Source organism: Dreissena polymorpha, chromosome 8 (genome assembly GCF_020536995.1).
Source record: "Dreissena polymorpha isolate Duluth1 chromosome 8, UMN_Dpol_1.0, whole genome shotgun sequence".
Classification (NCBI taxonomy): domain Eukaryota; kingdom Metazoa; phylum Mollusca; class Bivalvia; order Myida; family Dreissenidae; genus Dreissena; species Dreissena polymorpha.
Window position 1 is genome coordinate 58418304 of NC_068362.1, and position 18217 is coordinate 58436520.

Below are 18217 nucleotides of genomic sequence, written 5' to 3' on the forward strand. Positions count from 1 at the left end.
AAGTTAAAATTTATGTAAATGTAAGCGTGTCGTTAATACTAAATTTAGTTTTTTTATGACTCCTTCGCTTCTGTATATACAATGTATACACTACGTGACCGGTTGTTGTTGCCTAATTTGCGGAGTCAAGGTGAACAGTTTGCTTTTTGAGTGGAAAATCACCGCGATTTCACGTGATTCATCACTCTGCCGTCCCGCGAGAGCAAGATAATCTTCGCCCTGATTCCCCTCAGTTTTGCGGTGATTTGCCGTGATTGCAGTGGATATCGGTGACATCGATGATTCAGCAATTCATGCATATAAACGGAATTGTATCGATAACTGTATACATAACGTTTTTCTAATGTTCACAATTATCAAATAATCCAACATAATTACCACTTCACTTACGAAAAAAATAATCTTAAACATTTATGTCGGTAAATATGCTTGAGAATTTCATTAACACAACCATATGACTACGCCATTTTTCAGAAGTGTAAAGAGTACAGTGCATAATGTGGGACGAGCGTATTTAAAAAGCTTATATCATATTTCTCGTAAATTACCAAATTATTAGTTTTGTCTAAATCAAATACCATGTATAGAGAAACAAGGTATTTATAACCGTCCAATGACGAAACACTATGCAACTTTCAATTTAGACAGTGCTACATGTATATGGCAACAATATGGAATTTGAAAAGTGGTAGTGTATTCGGGCCTGGAATATAATTAAATAATGTTTACATGTTATGTTCAATAATTATTGCATGATCATTCTGCGCTGTTATATTAATTTGGAGCCGTTAAAGCTTCCGACATTACTTCATCAAATTCATGTCGGAACGGGAGTATTTTAGCTAGTACGCCCATTGTATACAACAACAACAAAAGCTTTATTATTGCAATGTATAATGTAAATGTATACATATATGTTACATGTACATGCGGTGATGCGAGAATCGCGGCAAAAATCTCGTGTAACATAATTTCATGTAAACTCTGGACTTTAATGACGACAAGTTGGATGTACAGTTTCCTATATTGTGTTTAAGGTCAGAATGGTTAACATTTTATACTTTTATTATTAAAAAATAGTTTGGTTTTAAATAAATTTTTAGAAAGGGAAGGAAGAACAGAAAATGGAAGTTCATATCATTGTAACTTTATTGTTTAAAGCATTGGATTTAAGTTAAAATTGAGGTAAGCGTGTTGTTAATAATAAATTTAGTTTTTGTATGACTCCTTTGCTCTTGTAAAGTATGAAATACGTATCTCGTGTATCGTAAATTCTTTTAAACTCTGGATTTGTGATGGCCTTTTGTCTGTCGTCTGTTGTTCGTCGTCAACATTTACCTTGTTAACACTTAAGAATGTGTTGTATTGCAGATTCAGAGATGTCTGTTCTGTTTCGAAGGTCATATTAAAAATAAACTTACGGGATGTTTGCATATTTTAATACCATATAGATATTGTTCAAATCTATTTGTTGATAGATTTGAAATAGCTAACTTTCCTCTTACATGCCCTTGTATTTCAAGATAGAATACTTTCCTTCACAGAGGAAAGAGGTCTGAGTTTGAATCTCAGTGGGGGCTTCAGAGGATGATTTATTTTTAGAAAAATGATTATATTTGCTCAACTTTGTAAATGACTTAAAGCCACACACCTTAAAATTAACTGCATGGCATAGTAAATTTAAGTATAAATAAGAAACATATTTTTATCTTTGCCATTTTGAATATATCTGGTGATTACAAGGTAGAAATCCGTCTTTTTTGCGCTTTAAAACTTAAAAATAATCGCGTTTGTCGAAATAGATGTATGCGTCTACAAATCTTTCTTTCGGTTTAAAAGCGGTATCGTTTGAACAATAATAATTTATATTACTTTCTAACTAGGCTATATATTTAATTTTATCTATGCCAATTAGAATATATCTGGTGGTTACAAGGTAGAAATCCGTCTATTTTGCGCTTTAAAACTAAAAAATAATCGCATTTGTCGAAATATGAGTATATGTATATAGAAATCCTACTTTCGGTTTTTAAATATAAAAAAATTACTTTCTAACTAGGCTATAGATTTAATGACAATTTTGCAAACTTTCAAATTGCATCTTTATGTATTGATTAACATGTATTTCATTTCAAAGTGTGTGGCTTTAACCAAATAACTTTGAAAATTTCTTTTAAAGAATGAGGTTTCTGAAAATTCAATAATTGAAGAAACATTGATAAATTGAGGGTACATTATAAGACAGCAAACTAAGAATAGACATCCATTTGAGTTTTTTTTATCAATTGAATATGCAATGAAGAAATTAAATATCAGCAATACAAAAGCCTGTAATATGTGCAGTGTGTGGTTTTTATACGCCCGTATAAAATACGGGACGTATTATGTGAAACCCCTTGGCGGCGGGCGGGCGGGCGGGCGGCGGGCGGCGGGCGGCGGGCGGAAGGCATCACTTTGTCCGGACTCTAATTCAAATTGTATTCATCCGATCTTCACCAAACTTGGTCAGCAGTTGCATCTAGTTGATATCTAGGCCAAGTTCGAATATGGGTCATGCCGGGTCAAAAACTAGGTCATAGGGTCAATAAGTGCATTTTCAAAGGGGCCACTTTGTCCGGACTCTATTTCAAATTGTATTCATCCGATCTTCACCAAACTTGGTCAGCAGTTGCATCTAGTTGATATCTAGGCCAAGTTCGAATATGGGTCATGCCGGGTCAAAAACTAGGTCATAGGGTCAATAAGTGCATTTTCAAAGGGGCCACTTTGTCCGGACTCTATTTCAAATTGTATTCATCCGATCTTCACCAAACTTGGTCAGCAGTTGCATCTAGTTGATATATAGGCCAAGTTCGAATATGGGTCATGCCGGGTCAAAAACTAGGTCATAGGGTCAATTAGTGCATTTTCAACGGCGCCACTTTGTCCGGACTCTAATTCAAATTGTATTCATCCGATCTTCACCAAATTTGGTCAGAAGTTGTGTCTAGATGATATGTAGGTCAAGTTCAAATATGGGTCATGCCGTGTCAAAAACTAGGTCACGAGGTTACTTAGTGCATTTCAAGCATTTAGCATGGTGTCCGCTCTCTAATTGAAGTAGTTTTCATCTGATCTTCACCTAATTTGGTCAGAAGTTGTGTCTAGATGATATGTAGGTCAAGTTCGAACATGGGTCATGCCGGGTCAAAAACGAGGTCACATAGTGCATTTCAAGCATTAAGCATGTTGTCCGCTCTTTAATTGAAGTAGTTTTCATCTGATCTTCACCAAATTTAGTCAGATGTTACATCTAAGTGATATCTAGGTCAAGTTCAAATATGGGTCATGCCGGGTCAATAACTAGGTCTTGAGGACACTTTCAAGCATTGAGCATGGTGTCCAAAACCTTCGAACGGGCGTATCTTGTGACAGTTTGGCACTCTTGTTCTATTTATCTATATATACTCAGTCAAATCCAAACTAGGCAAATATTTACTGAACAGTAGGTGCTGTAAAATGGGAAAAAATACAGGACCTCCTCTTTTTTTATAGGACCTACTGGCTACAGAATATAATATAATACTAAAATAACTTGGTTTCATTGCTGGGATCAAGGTGTTTATGATATAAAAATGATAAAATTATTGAATAGCTATTAATTTTAAGGTCACACATTTGTATCTGACGTTAAATAATAATACAAGCCATACATGGTACTAGTCTTGTTTAGTTAAAAATTATTTTTTTTAATGCTGAACGCATGTTAACAGTAAATATAAACAGGAATCGCTTCTTTGTAATATCTTAATTTTATAGGAACAATTTCCAAAACAAAAGTAGCTGATACTTGTTTAACTAATCTACTCTTAGCGCGCATGTCAGGTATGAGTCTGGTCAATACAGCCTAAGCCTGAGATTAATGATATTGTGACCAATGATCTGCATGATATCAGTGGGAGTGCATCCTGAATCCCATATGTTTCCTGGTCGAGTGACGAGTGGTTGGTAAGTTTCATCGTTATAGTGTTAAAGTTATACATGCATATTACACATTTTACATTATTTGTGCTATTTTTGACACCCATTTTTCATGCTGATGAACCAACGGTCAGTGCCAGTAGTCCTACTGTCATTGGTCTGTGTGCTTGTTGAAAGTAGAAAGGGTTGTTTAGCTCCGATAAGCCATGTTGCTATTTTTTGGATACAATTTCTATCAGTGCGCTTTTTTATCTTTGGGCGGCAACATTTTGGGCCGCCTCATTTTGTGAAAACATTAGACGCACACTGTTCATATTGTGGAAAAATGAGTCGCGCAATGTTCAAAATGAGAAAAATTGGTGGTGACTATTCAACATTGTGAAAAAATTTGTCGCGCATTGTTGAAAATTCCTAAAATATAAGTCCCAAACTTTTGAAAATTGTGAAAAAGTGTCTCGCAATATTGATAATTGTGAAATATGAGTTTCGAAATGTTGAAGATTGTTAAAAATGAGCATCGCAATCTTTACAATTATGGAAAAATAAGTTGCACACTGTTCAAAATTGTGAACAAATGAGTTGTGACTGTTGAAAATTGTGAAAATATTTGATTTAGCATTGTTCAAATTTGTGAAAATATAAGTCTCAAACGGTTCAAATTTGTGGGAAAAAAATTAGTCGGTAACTGTTGAAAAATGTGAAAAAATGAGTTGCACGCTTTTTAAAATATTGACCATTTGCAAAGCGAATTCCTATAATTTGTGCAAAAACAGCCATTGCTATTAATCATTGAGGAAAAAAACCCAGTCTATTATAAACAAGTTTTCAGTTTAAAGTAATTTGTAATTATTTTTTATTTAAAGTTGTTTACGGCCTTTTCAAATGACTATATAATCATATTTTTTTATAATGATATTGTGTGCCTGTCTAATTTGTTATTTGTTCAAGTTGTGCTATAAAGATGTTTTTTTAATAATCTTTCTTTTGACATTTTGTCTCATGTTGGATTTGTTATATTTTATTATTAGATAAAAATGGCATCGTATGAACCAGTAGTCATAGTATAAGCAACATTGAAGCCTAATATGCATTCATCTATTATTATTTTGGGCACAAATAATTTTACCGTGTGAAGACCCTACATAAAAATGCTATTTTTTTCTCACTTGGTACCTGGCGACACACATTTTTAAGTCTATTTCATTAAATTTGGCATAGATATTTATAAAAATGGCGGCGTATGAACATGTCGTCAAAGTATAAGCAACATTGAAGCCTAATATGTATTCATCTATTATTATTTGGCCACAAAGAATTTTACAATGTGAAGACCCTACATAAAAATGCTGATTTTTTTCTTACTTGGTATCTGGCGACACACATTTTTAAGTCTATTTCATTAAATTTGGCATATATATTAATAAAAATGGCATCGTATGAACATGTCTTCATAGTATATTAGCAACATTGAAGCCTAATATACATTCATCTATTATTATTTGGGCACAAATAATTTTACCATATGAAGACCCTACATAAAAATGCTGATTTTGTTATGACTTGGTACCTGGCGACACACATTTTCAAGTCTATTTCATTAAATTTGGCATAGATATTTATAAAAATGGTATCGTATGAACCAGTAGTCATAGTATAAGCAAAATTGAAGCCTAATATGCATTCATCTATTATATTTTGGGCACAAATAATTTTACCGTGTGAAGATCCTACATAAAAATGCTAATTTTTGTCTTACTTGGTACCTGGCGACACACTTTTTCAAGTCTATTTCATTAAATTTGGCATAGATATTTATAAAAATGGCATCGTATGAACCAGTAGTCATAGTATAAGCAACATTGAAGCCTAATATTCATTTATCTATTATTATTTGGGCACAAATAATTTTACCGTTGGAAGACCCTACATAAAAATGCTGATTTTTTTCTTACTTGGTACCTGGCGACACACATTTTCAAGTCTATTTCATTAAATTTGGCATATATATTAATAAAAATGGCATCGTATGAACATGTCGTCATGGTATAAGCAACATTGAAGCCTAATATACATTCATCTATTATTATTTGGCCACAAAGAATTTTACAGTGTGAAGACCCTACATAAAAATGCTGATTTTTTTCTTACTTGGTATCTGGCGACACACATTTTCAAGTCTATTTCATTAAATTTGGCATATATATTAATAAAAATGGCATCGTATGAACATGTCGTCATAGTATATTAGAAACATTGAAGCCTAATATACATTCATCTATAATTATTTTGGCACAAATAATTTTACCGTATGAACACCCTACATAAAATTGCTGATTTTGTTATTACTTGGTACCTGGCGACACAGTACATTTTCAAGTCTATTTCATTAAATTTGGCATAGATATTTATAAAAATGGCATCGTATGAACCAGTAGTCATAGTATAAGCAACATTGAAGCCTAATATGCATTCATCTGTTATTATTTTGGGCACAAATAATTTTACCTTGTGAAGACCCTACATAAAAATGCTAATTTTTGTCTTACTTGGTACCTGGCGACACACATTTTCAAGTCTATTTCATTAAATTTGGCATAGATATTTATAAAAATGGCATCGTATGAACCAGTAGTCATAGTATAAGCAACATTGAAGCCTAATATGCATTCATCTATAATTATTTGGGCACAAACAATTTTACCGTGGGAAGACCCTACATAAAAATGCTGATTTTTTTCTTACTTGGTACCTGGCGACACACATTTTCACGTCTATTTCATTAAATTTGGCATAGATATTTATAAAAATGGCATTGTATGAACCAGTAGTCAAAGTATAAGCAACATTGAAGCCTAATGAGTAATATGCATTCATCTATGATTATTCGGGCAAAAACTATTTTACTGTGTAAAAACCCTACATAAAAATGCTGATTTTTTTCTTACTTGGTATCTGGCGACACACATTTTCAAGTCTGTTTCATTAAATTTGGCATATATATTAATAAAAATGGCATTGTATGCACATGTAGTCATAGTATAAGCATAGGAGCATAATACGCATTCATCTATTATAATTTGGGCTCATACAATTTTACCGTGTTAGCACCATATATCAAGTTGCAGATTTTTTTAATATTCGCCATATACCCAGTACAGGCATTTTCATTAATATCTCAGAAATATAGACATATATATTAATACGCATGGCATCTAAAGAATATTGTATCATAGTTAAACATGGTTCCCAGCCAACCTGGAAATCAGGGAAAACTGGAAAAAGACTTTCACTTTTTCCAGTCAGGGAAAAGTCAGGGAATTTGGAAAGTTTGTGAACTCAGGGAAATATCAGGGAATTTTGTTTGGTCAGACTTTCCTGACTTGTGTAGAGAAGTCCATACAATTTAAACAGCAAATCATTTCCTCTGCATATCTATGGTGACTTTGTAGTATATGTGTAGCAGTCAAAATCATAATCCTGGAAGTTTTATTTTCCATCAGGGAAAAATCAGTGAATTTTGTTCATACAAAAAGCTGGGAACCCTGTTAAAGCAATATAGAGGCATGAAATGCATTTTTTGTTATAATCTGTCCACAAATAATTCCACTTAGTGATGACCCAGCTTGAATATGAGGATTTGTTGAATAATTTATGCTAACCGACATACATTTTTAGTAGTATACCAGGATTCAATACCTATACCTTAGTGAAAATGGCATCGGAAGAACATTTGTTCATTGTACTAGATAGAATGATACATTATATCTATCCATCTTATACTTTATTGCAGTTTCAGTAATATTCTGTCTATGAATGATTTCAACATGATATAATTATTAATCATTGCTAGGAAATGTGTATATATGAAACTAAAATTTAAAAAAACGTTTTTTTTTCCCATTAATGTATATATATATCTATGTATACATCTTTTGTTGCAAACAGTTATGCAACATGTGTCAGAAAACACCCAGGACAAATATATGAACGGAATGTTTTTTTCACTTATGTGGGTGTATGTTGGCTCCACTTCACACGATACAGTCATTGTAGTTTAATTGAAAAACGCATCTTACAATGTGAGATGAGTTCTGGGTTCAAGCCCCAGCAGTGGCCGATCATGTGTGATATACAGAGCCATTATGATTAAATATACACAGTTATCTATTTAAACAATACAATTAAATATAAGGAATAATGTTAAAGGGGAATTGCTGCTTAGCCATTTTTGGGATTGTGTTGTGATTTTTGGCCAAATTTGACATTGAATAACAGGGTTTATATACATCCCAAGCATAAATGTTTCTAAATTATAAAAAACAAGTCGAAGTGTGCAGAATATTAAGAATTTGCAACTTTCTGATGTCTAAAAGTCATTAAATGCCACTTAAAGGTTACATTTTTTGTACAAAATGACCCATTTTGTGCTGTTCATTATTGGTAAATGTTTTACGCTGTCAGTTCCAAAAGCGCTCATTCTGTAGCTTGTTTAGATCATAATCTATAATGCGGCCAAGTTTCAGCAAATTCGGCCCAGTGGTTCTGATTTTATACGCCGTGCCTAGCTTTTAATGAGTATTACTCACTGACTTATGCATATGAGCTCGGCTGTTTTCAGAGAATACCTGAGGTATTGTCATAGCAAGCTCATCGTGTTGTGTCATGTCTTTTCGCCGTCTGGCGTCCGCCATGCTAAAACCTTAACATTGACCCATTGTACCCACAATTTTCGTACCCACATTTTTTTTTCGTAACCAAAATTCTCGTACCCACATTTGTTTAGTACCCAAAATTTGTGTTCCCACATTTTCTCACCCAAAATTTTCAAACCCACATATTTTTAGTTCCCACTCATTCCATCCCGCGAAACCCTTAAGGTGTCGCAACTCTAGTAGTAAATAACCTTATTACTAGTCACTGCAATAAATCGTCTGCAAATCCAGATTTCAGCATGAGTTCCAAATCAGTGTGTCGAGTTTGAAATTGAATCTTTTTATATCGAACGACCTAAAAGCACATCATCGACAAAGGCTCTAATAAAGAAGTAACACAGAAACTCACACATTTAGCGAGAAAGCGTTTAAAGTAAACAAGGTAAGTGTTTTGGGCAACTGTGCAAACTGAAAACGGCGTTTTTTTTCACAAAATCCGTCTAGTGCATTCAAGTTACTATTAACGGATCATTACCTATAGCGGATCACTTTGATGTTTAAGAATGCGTTTCACGATTAATAGTTATCATTTTTTAGATGATACTTTGCAGACAGCATATTTAAAGCATATTCCATTAACAAGATGCAATTGAGTTTTAAAGACCCTTTTTGCGAAAATTGGTCTTGTGTAATATGCTGCCTGTGGAGCTCCAGCCCAGCCTGTGCATCTGCTCAGTCTTGTCAGGATATGAATAGGCTACTCAGGAGATACCAAAAAACCTTGCATGATTTTTTATAGCAGAAAAGCCAGAAAGTGTAGCCCCTAACCAAACTGCCCAAGGGCTTAATTTAGTCCATATAAACGGACTCTGTCCCAGCGCCTTTGATTATTTTTGCTATGGTGGCTCTGGCAGTCCATATGCACCCCTTCATAAACATGGGTGCAGTTCAGCGCAGCTAATCCGTGCGCTTCACTCAACAGACTTCGCTCGAGACAAATTGAGGAAAATAATGAATAAACTTCATAAACATGTTAAATTTACCTGAATGGCAACCTACGGATGGTATCCTTTGCATGCACCCTATAAAAACACGACGATGTTTCAACACACTTTTCTCGCTGACATGTTTGTTTAAATTTGAAACAGTGTATTCTGTATCAAATACCACATCGTTATCGACTTTATAGGCTGGAGCACATAACCCGACGTGCAAAATATTGGTGTACTGGGACTTAACCAATATTGGGTCAATTTTCCAATATGGCGAATACAGCTTACAAAACAAAACTTAAGTCAATAAAATCAATTATTTCTTGCTTAAATGGTACCATTTAGATAAGTTTGTGGTTTAGATAGGTAAACTTTAATAAGTTCTTGCAGTTTCAGTGTTCCTTGTATTGTTGATAACATTTTGCACCCATGGACAAGAGAGAGGGCATTGCAACTCGAAGCAGCCCATTGGGTTATAAAGCTTAGAGTTGAATTATTGCAACTAGGGCTTAATTATGCTTCACTGGCCACATGCCGTTAGACCACAGGGCCAAAAAACCTTTCTTTGAAGAATCCGAATATCGGCCGCTACCCCAACCTAAGTAACCACTTTTTTCCCCCAATTTGACCGAAATTTTCCCCAATCCTGGAAAAATTCCCCACCGAAAATAACATCTTAAACTTTGTATAAAAATTAGGCTGGAAAAACCCAGAGCGGTAAAAAGTCTCCTGGGGGGGTATTCGTATTGGTTGAAAAAGTCTTTCATTACCTTTGGTATTATTCTCCTAGATGGGTATGCCAGGGCTCAACATTAACCTTAAACCAACTTGCTCTGCCGGGCAAGTACTTAGAAAATCTACTTGCCCTGAACGTAAAGCCACTTGCCTAAACATGAAATATCACATTAACTGTAAACCTCAATAAAGATCAAAATGATACACCACAAAACCTTTTTTTATTTTTGCACATTTAACAAGATGATTACATCAATTAAAGTCTAATTAAAGTCTATATTAAATGCTCATTTTTCTTTTTTGCACTTGCCCGGGCGGACAACTAGATTATAAAATAACTTGCCCGAACCCAACTTTTACTTGCCAGTGGCAATAAGACAACCGTAAATGTTGAGCCCTGTATGCGCATTGATCGAATGAGTTGTGCTTACCTCGCGAAGCATGACGTAATTTTGTCATTCGTGCCCAATAGGCTAATGATGGAACGAGCCGAATTCAAAAGCCATAAATACAGGGCTCGAATTTAACTTTTTTTTCTACTTCAGGGCCCTCACACTACTTTGTGGGGGAAGGGGTCCGCAGCCCTTAGGTGGGGCAATTTTCGCGGCGTTTCCCTTTTTGGGGGATTTTTTTACTTACTCTCTCATTATTTCATTTGTACATGTTTGCACTATATTCATTGCATTTTTCATAATTTAGTATGTTTGAAAAGTTTAAATTGCAGGTTTTTTTTTTACTAAGAAAGTGACGCCGATATTCGGCGTCTTCCCCTACCAGAATTTTTCCCCTAAAAATACCATTTCCCCTCCAAAAATATAATTTTTCACCAAAATATAATATTTTACCCTCAAAGAATTTTTTTTTTTCTTTTATGAAGTCGACGCTTATCCAATTTGTACCATGTACAACGATCTCTCTCTCTCTCCCGACGAACACTCAAATCTGGGAATCCCAGTGATTCTATATATAGCTCTTAAATTACGTCATGGAAACCGGGCAACTAATCGTATTAATCATGTGACTATTTTACTGGATTCCGGTCTTGCGCGAGAAGGGTGTTTCGTCAATTAATTACCGGAAACCAGTCGAATTTTCATCCGGGTTATGTGAAAGCCAAGATATAAACGTTAAAACAGAAAAAGTCTCACAATTGGCGTTCATACACGAACAAAATAAAACGTTCGGACTCGGAAAATATTAATTGCGTTGACGTATTTTTTAAGAATGAATCATCAAAAACCGTTGAAACCCAGCAGGATTCGGAGGTACATGTAATCAACATCGATTAATACTGTCGGATTATTGTGAAAGTGAAAGTAGACAATCGGCAGCTGCCGCACCTTTCCCTTCCAATACTGTAGCAGATCTAGATCGTCAACCCATTCATCATGAAATTGAAATCACAATATTGACATCGTTCCCCGGCCCAAGTTGAAAACATTTCCCATTATTAGATCTACCCCTGCAACTTTATTTAGGACTTTGACTTTAATATCATACTTGTTCATGTGTTTAAGAACAAAAAGGTCAGAGACATGACTCTTTTTCTAAAAAAAAACCTGAAGTCTGTAGGTCAGTTATAGACATTGAAATGAACAGTTTTTATTTTTTCCCCAAATATGTCTCTTTCGCGCTCGATTTTCCCCTTTTACCCAGCGTCCAGCGTCATCCCCTTTTTCTAAAAAAAACCCATGAATTGAAAAAGAATTGAGATATAATAATCATGAGACACATCTTTCTATTAAAAAAAAAAAAAAAAAAAAATTTTTTTTTAAGGGGAATTTTTCCCCTCAAAAGGGGAAAAAAGTATACTTTTCAGGTGGGGGACTGCCACCGAAATTCGGAGGCAGATTTGATAGATTGAGGGCCCTGTACTTGCAAAACATTGCAAGCAGCTTTAATACCAACTTGCGAAATCAAAAACATTCTCGCTAATATTAGCTTTATATTAAGTTCTTTTTCCCACTTACACTGTTTTTGTAGGATTTAATTTCCGTTTTTTTTCTAACTCAACGGTAAACTTTGCTTTATCTTTCATATTGTTATTTCCGTCTGTGGGCAAAAAGAAACTAGTTATTCTTCACTTCGACGCCATGTCTGTTGAAGTTCAATGAACACGCGTGAATAGTCGACTGTTGCACTTTCTTTGTACCAATATCATCCGCATATCTGTACTATAAGTATACCAGTCTACATACAAGGTGCGCACTTCCGCATACTGGTATTCGGACATTCTTTAAATTGACCTATGCTTTAAGGTTCACGACGTCAAGCGCATTTAGCAATATTACTAGTTTTTATAACCAGGTTTTCCAAAGGAAAAAACTGGTTATTAGATTGGCGATGTCGGCGGGCAGGCTGACGGGCGGGCGGAACAAGCTTGTCCGGGCCATAACTTTGTCGTTAATTGTCAGTTTTTACAATCATTTGGCACATTTGATCACCATAATAAGACGGTGTTATTCACTGTCAGATTTTAAAATCATCTGGCATATTTGTTTACCATAATAAGACGGTGTGTCTCGCGAAAGAATTACGTCGATATCCCCAAGGTCAAGGTCACAATTTGAGTTTGAAGGTCAGATATAGCCATAAATGAGCTTGTCCGGGCCATGACTTTGTCGTTCATTGTCAGATTTTAAAATCATTGGCACATTTGTTCACCATCATTAGACTGTGTGTTGCGCGAAAGAATTACGTCGATACAGGCTTTTTCCGCTCCATTTTGGGAATACGCCAGGCTGGAATTTTGGGAATTTCGCGTCGTGAAAACCCCCATTTTGGGAAAAAAATTATTCGCAAAATTGGCTCATTTGGGAAAAATTATTGCATGTAAATAGTGTTTCTTATATTTTCAAGAAGCAGTTAACTGGTAAATAACGAAAATTTGATAACTTATTATAAAAAGTTTACAAAGTATTATGAACATGTGAGATGAGTGCAGGTTTTTTAATCTGAATTCGGGGAAAAGGCCTGGCCTTTTTGAGGTGAAAAAAATCGTGCGAAGCGCCGGATTTGACGAAAATAAGGAAAGTCTTAAATAATCATTAACATATTTTACAGTTTTTTAAACAAATTCAAGGCAACAGATAATTTAATTATGCAACACTTTCTATTTTCTACACTGGATCAGGTTAACTTATATATTTTAAGGTAAAAAAAAAAAAAAAAAAATTTTTTTTTTTTTTTTTTTTTTTGGAATTGGGAAAAAAAAATTAAATTGGGAAAAAAACAACCAGATTTGCATTGGGAATAGGGCCGAATATCGGACCCGTGGCATAGGGCGGAAAAAGCCTGCGATATCTCCAAGGTCAAGGTCACAATTTGAGTTTGAGGGTAAAAATGGCCATAAATGAGCATGTCTGGGCCATTTCTTTGTGATTCATTTTGAGATTTTAAAATCATTTGGCACATCTGTTCACCATCATTAGAGGGTGTGTCCTGCAAAAGAATCACATCAATATCTCCAAGGTCAAGGTCACAATTTGAGTTTGAAGGTCAAAAATGGCCATAAATGAGCTTGTTTGGGCCATTAGTTACAATGTCATTCATTGTGACATTTTAAAATTATTTCACACATTTGTTCACCATTATTGGACCGCGTGTCGCGCGAAAGAATTACATCAATATCTCAAAGGTCAAGGTCGCCACAACTAAAAATAGATTGATTTTGAAACAACTATGTAACTATGAACAATCAGTAACAATGCACATTTTGATTTTGAGTTGTCTCTCTTTATCAGACTTTTTTTTCTAATTAAAATCAAGGTCAATTTTACACAAGTGGGTTAACAATACACATTTTGAATTGTCTCCCTTTATCAGACTTTTTTCAACTGAAAACTTTTGTGACAATTTTGTCCCTTGTTCACTATTTCTATACTCACAAAGAAATACTAGTGGCTTAAAACTTAACTTGCAATCGGTATTTTTCACTCGCATTTTGCGAGTATTTATTTCCAGCCCTGAAATAGAATAACTTCGTGAAGAGGCCAGTAGGACCTGTAAATAAACTCTGAAACAAAAAAAAAAGAAAAAAAAGAAAAGATTACATTAAAAGGCTAGTATGACTTAAAATATGTTCAGTCATGTGGATATTCCTAGAATATTATTGTATCAACTAAGAAATACCGGGTAAGTTAATCCTTTAAGTGCGTTTACTGCGTCTTATGTTCACGCGTTTGATTTGCTCTTATTTTTATGCCCCCCTTCGAAGAAGAGGGGGTATATTGTTTTGCACATGTTGGTAGGTCGGTCCGTCCGTCTGTCCACCAGATGGTTTCCGGATGATAACTCAAGAACGCTTAGGCCTAGGATCATGAAACTTATTAGGTACATTGCTCATGACTGGCAGATGACCCCAGGGCCCTCACACTACTTTGGGGGAAGGGGTCTGCAGCCCTTAGGAGGGGGGATTTTCGCGGCATTTCCCTTTTTGGGGGATTTTTTTACTTACTCTCTCATTATTACATGTGTACATGTTTGCACTTTTCATAATTTAGTATGTTTGCAAAGATTAAATTGAAATAGAATTAAGATATAATAATCATGAGACACATCTTTCTAAAAAAAAAAAAAAAAAAATTATTTTTTTTTTTAGGGGAAATTTTTCCCCCCAAAAGGGGAAAAAAGTATACTTTTCTGGTGGGGGACTGCGGCCGAATTTCGGCGGCAGATTTAATAGATTGAGGGCCCTGGACCCCTATTGATTTTGAGGTCACTAGGTCAAAGGTCAAGGTCACAGTGACTCGAAACAGTATAACGTTTTCCGGATGATAACTCAAGAACGCTAATGCCTAGGATCATGAAACTTCATAGGTACATTGATCATGACTTGTAGATGACCCCTATTGATTTTCAGGTCACTAGGTCAAAGTTCAAGGTCACAGTGACTCGAAACAGAAAAATGGTTTCCGGATGATAACTCAAGAACGCTTAGGCCTAGGATCATGAAACTTTATAGGTACTTTGATCATGACTGGCAAATGACCCCTTTTGATGTTCTGGTCATTAGGTCAAAGGTCAAGGTCACAGCGACTCGACACAGTAAAATGGTTTCCGGATGATAACTCAAGAAAGCTTACGCCTAGGATCATGAAACTTCATAGGTACATTGATCATGACTGGCGGGTGACCCCTATTAATTTTCAGGTCACTAGGTCAAAGGTCAAGGTCACAGAGACTCGAAACAGTAAAATGGTTTCCGGATGATAACTCAAGAATAATTAGGCCTAGGATCATGAAACTTCATAGGTACATTGGTCATGACTCACTGATGACCCCTTTTGATTTTCAGGTCACTAGATCAAAGGTCAAGGTCACAGTGACAAAAAACGTATTCACACAATGGCTGCCACTACAACTGACAGCCCATATGGGGGGGCATGCACAAACAGCCCTTGTTACAGCTTGATTAAATTTTCAGGGGTTTCCTCAATATTTGTAGTAGGAGGGTGATTTGTAAAAGTAGGCGGGGGTATTGGGGACCTCCCCCATTGGAGGTCGAGGGGGCAACGCCCCAATGTCAGGAAGTCCAGCCGAAAATTAATATTAGCTCTACTGATACAAAAGGAAGTACATATCCAAACAGGGGTTTTTTTTACTAAGAAAGTGACGCCGATATTCGGCGTCTTCCCCTACCAGAATTTTTCCCCTCAAAATACAATTTCCCCACCAAAAATATCATTTTTCACCAAAATATAATATTTTCTCTCAAAGAAATGTTTATTTTTCCTTTGGGCATTCGACAATTATCCAATTTGCACCATGTACAACGATCTTTCTCTCTCTCTCCAGACGAACACAAAAAATCTGGGAATCCCAGTTATTCTAAATATAGCTCTTAAATAACGTTATGTAAACTGGGCAACTAATCGTAATAATCATGTGACTATTTAACTGGATACCGGTCTTGCGCGAGAAGGGTGTTTCGTCAATAAATTACCAGAAACCAGTCGAATTTTCATCCGGGCTATGTGCAAGCCAAGATATAAACGTGAAAACAGAAAAAAATGTCTCACAATTGGCGTTCTTACACAAACAAAATAAAACATTCGGAATTGGAAGATACTGAACGCATCGAGGCATTTTTTTAAGAAAGAATCATCGAAAACCGTTATAACCCATCAGGATTCTGAGGTAATCAACATCGAACATTGTGGAAGTGAAAGTAGACAATCGGCAGCTGCTGCTCCTTTCCCTTCCAATACTGTAGCAGATCAAGATCGTCAACCCATTCATCATGAAATTGAAATCACAAAATTGACATCGTCCCCCGGCCCCAGTACAGAAATATAGTTGAAAACATTTCCCATAATTAGATCTACACCTGCAACTTAATTAAGGACTTTGACTTTAATACGTGTTAAATGTGTTTAAGAACAAAAAGGACGGAGACAAGCCTCTTTTGATGAGTTATAGACATTGAAATGAACAGTTTTTATTTTTTCCCCTAATATGTCTCTTTCGCACTCTTTTTTCCCCTTTCACCCAGCGTCCAGCGTCTTCCCCTTTCTCTAAAAAAAACCCCTGCCAAATGACATTTAAAGCACATATTGAGTGCTCATACAGGTTTTTTTTTTACTAAGAAAGTGACGCCGATATTCAGCGTCTTCCCCTACCAGAATTTTTCCCCTAAAAATACCATTTCCCCTCCAAAAATATAATTTTTCACCAAAATATAATATTTTACCCTCAAAGAAATGTTTTTTTTCTTTTGGGAAGTAGACACTTATCCAATTTGTACTATGTACAGCGATCTCTCTCTCTCTCTCTCTCTCTCTCTCTCTCTCTCTCTCTCTCTCTCTCTCTCACTCTCTCACTCTCTCTCTCTCTCTCCCGACGAACACTCAAATCTGGGAATCCCAGTGATTCTATATATAGCTCTTAAATTACGTCATGGAAACCGGGCAACTAATCGTATTAATCATGTGACCATTTTACTGGATTCCTGTCTTGCGTGAGAAGGGTGTTTCGTCAATTAATTACCGGAAACCAGTAGAATTTTCATCCGGGTTATGTGCAAGCCAAGATATAAACGTTAAAACAGAAAAAAGTCTCACAATTGGCGTTCATACACGAACAAAATAAAACGTTCGGACTCGGAAAATATTAATTGAGTTGACGCATTTTTTAAGAATGAATCATCAAAAACCGTTGAAACCCAGCAGGATTCGGAGGTACATGTAATCAACATCGATTAATACTGTCGGATTATTGTGAAAGTGAAAGAAGACAATCGGCAGCTGCCGCACCTTTCCCTTCCAATACTGTAGCTGATCTAGATCGTCAACCCATTCATCATGAAATTGAAATCATAATATTGACATCGTTCCCCGGCCCCAGTTGAAAACATTTCCCATTATTAGATCTACACCTGCAACTTTATTTAGGACTTTGACTTTAATATCATACTTGTTCATGTGTTTAAGAACAAAAAGGCCAGAGACATGCCTCTTTTTCTTAAAAAAACCCCTGAAGTCTGTAGGTGAGTTATAGACATTGAAATGAACAGTTTTTATTTTTTCCCCAAATATGTCTTTCGCGCTCAATTTTCCCCTTTTACCCAGCGTCCAGCGTCTTCCCCTCTTTCTAAAAAAAACCCCTGTCATAATACCATATGGAAACTTGTACTTCTATGGCGATATCTGATTGAAGTCAAGTATCAAGTATAAGAATTAAAGTCACTATCTCAAAAATGTGGCAGAACCATTAGGCATCTAATAACAGTAACTCAAAGATTAAAAGCATTCACTTTCATGGTAAACTTTAAGAACACATCTTCAAAAGCTTTGTGAAATGTAAAACAACCACATAGTTCTGTTGTTTTATAGGTCATTGATAAATTAAGAAAGCAGTGTTAAGAAAAAAAGAAACTTC

At 35.5% G+C, this 18217-nt stretch overlaps 1 long non-coding RNA gene across 1 annotated transcript; it reads right to left on the bottom strand.

The window, feature by feature from the left end:
* Positions 1–11568: 11568 nt before the first annotated feature.
* LOC127843208 (uncharacterized) lies at positions 11569–17792 on the bottom strand. The gene is made up of 2 exons (XR_008032130.1): positions 17593–17792; positions 11569–11679 (listed from the first exon to the last, which is right to left on the bottom strand). It is a non-coding gene; the product is annotated as an uncharacterized LOC127843208 (long non-coding RNA).
* Between the last annotated feature and the right edge of the window lie 425 nt (positions 17793–18217).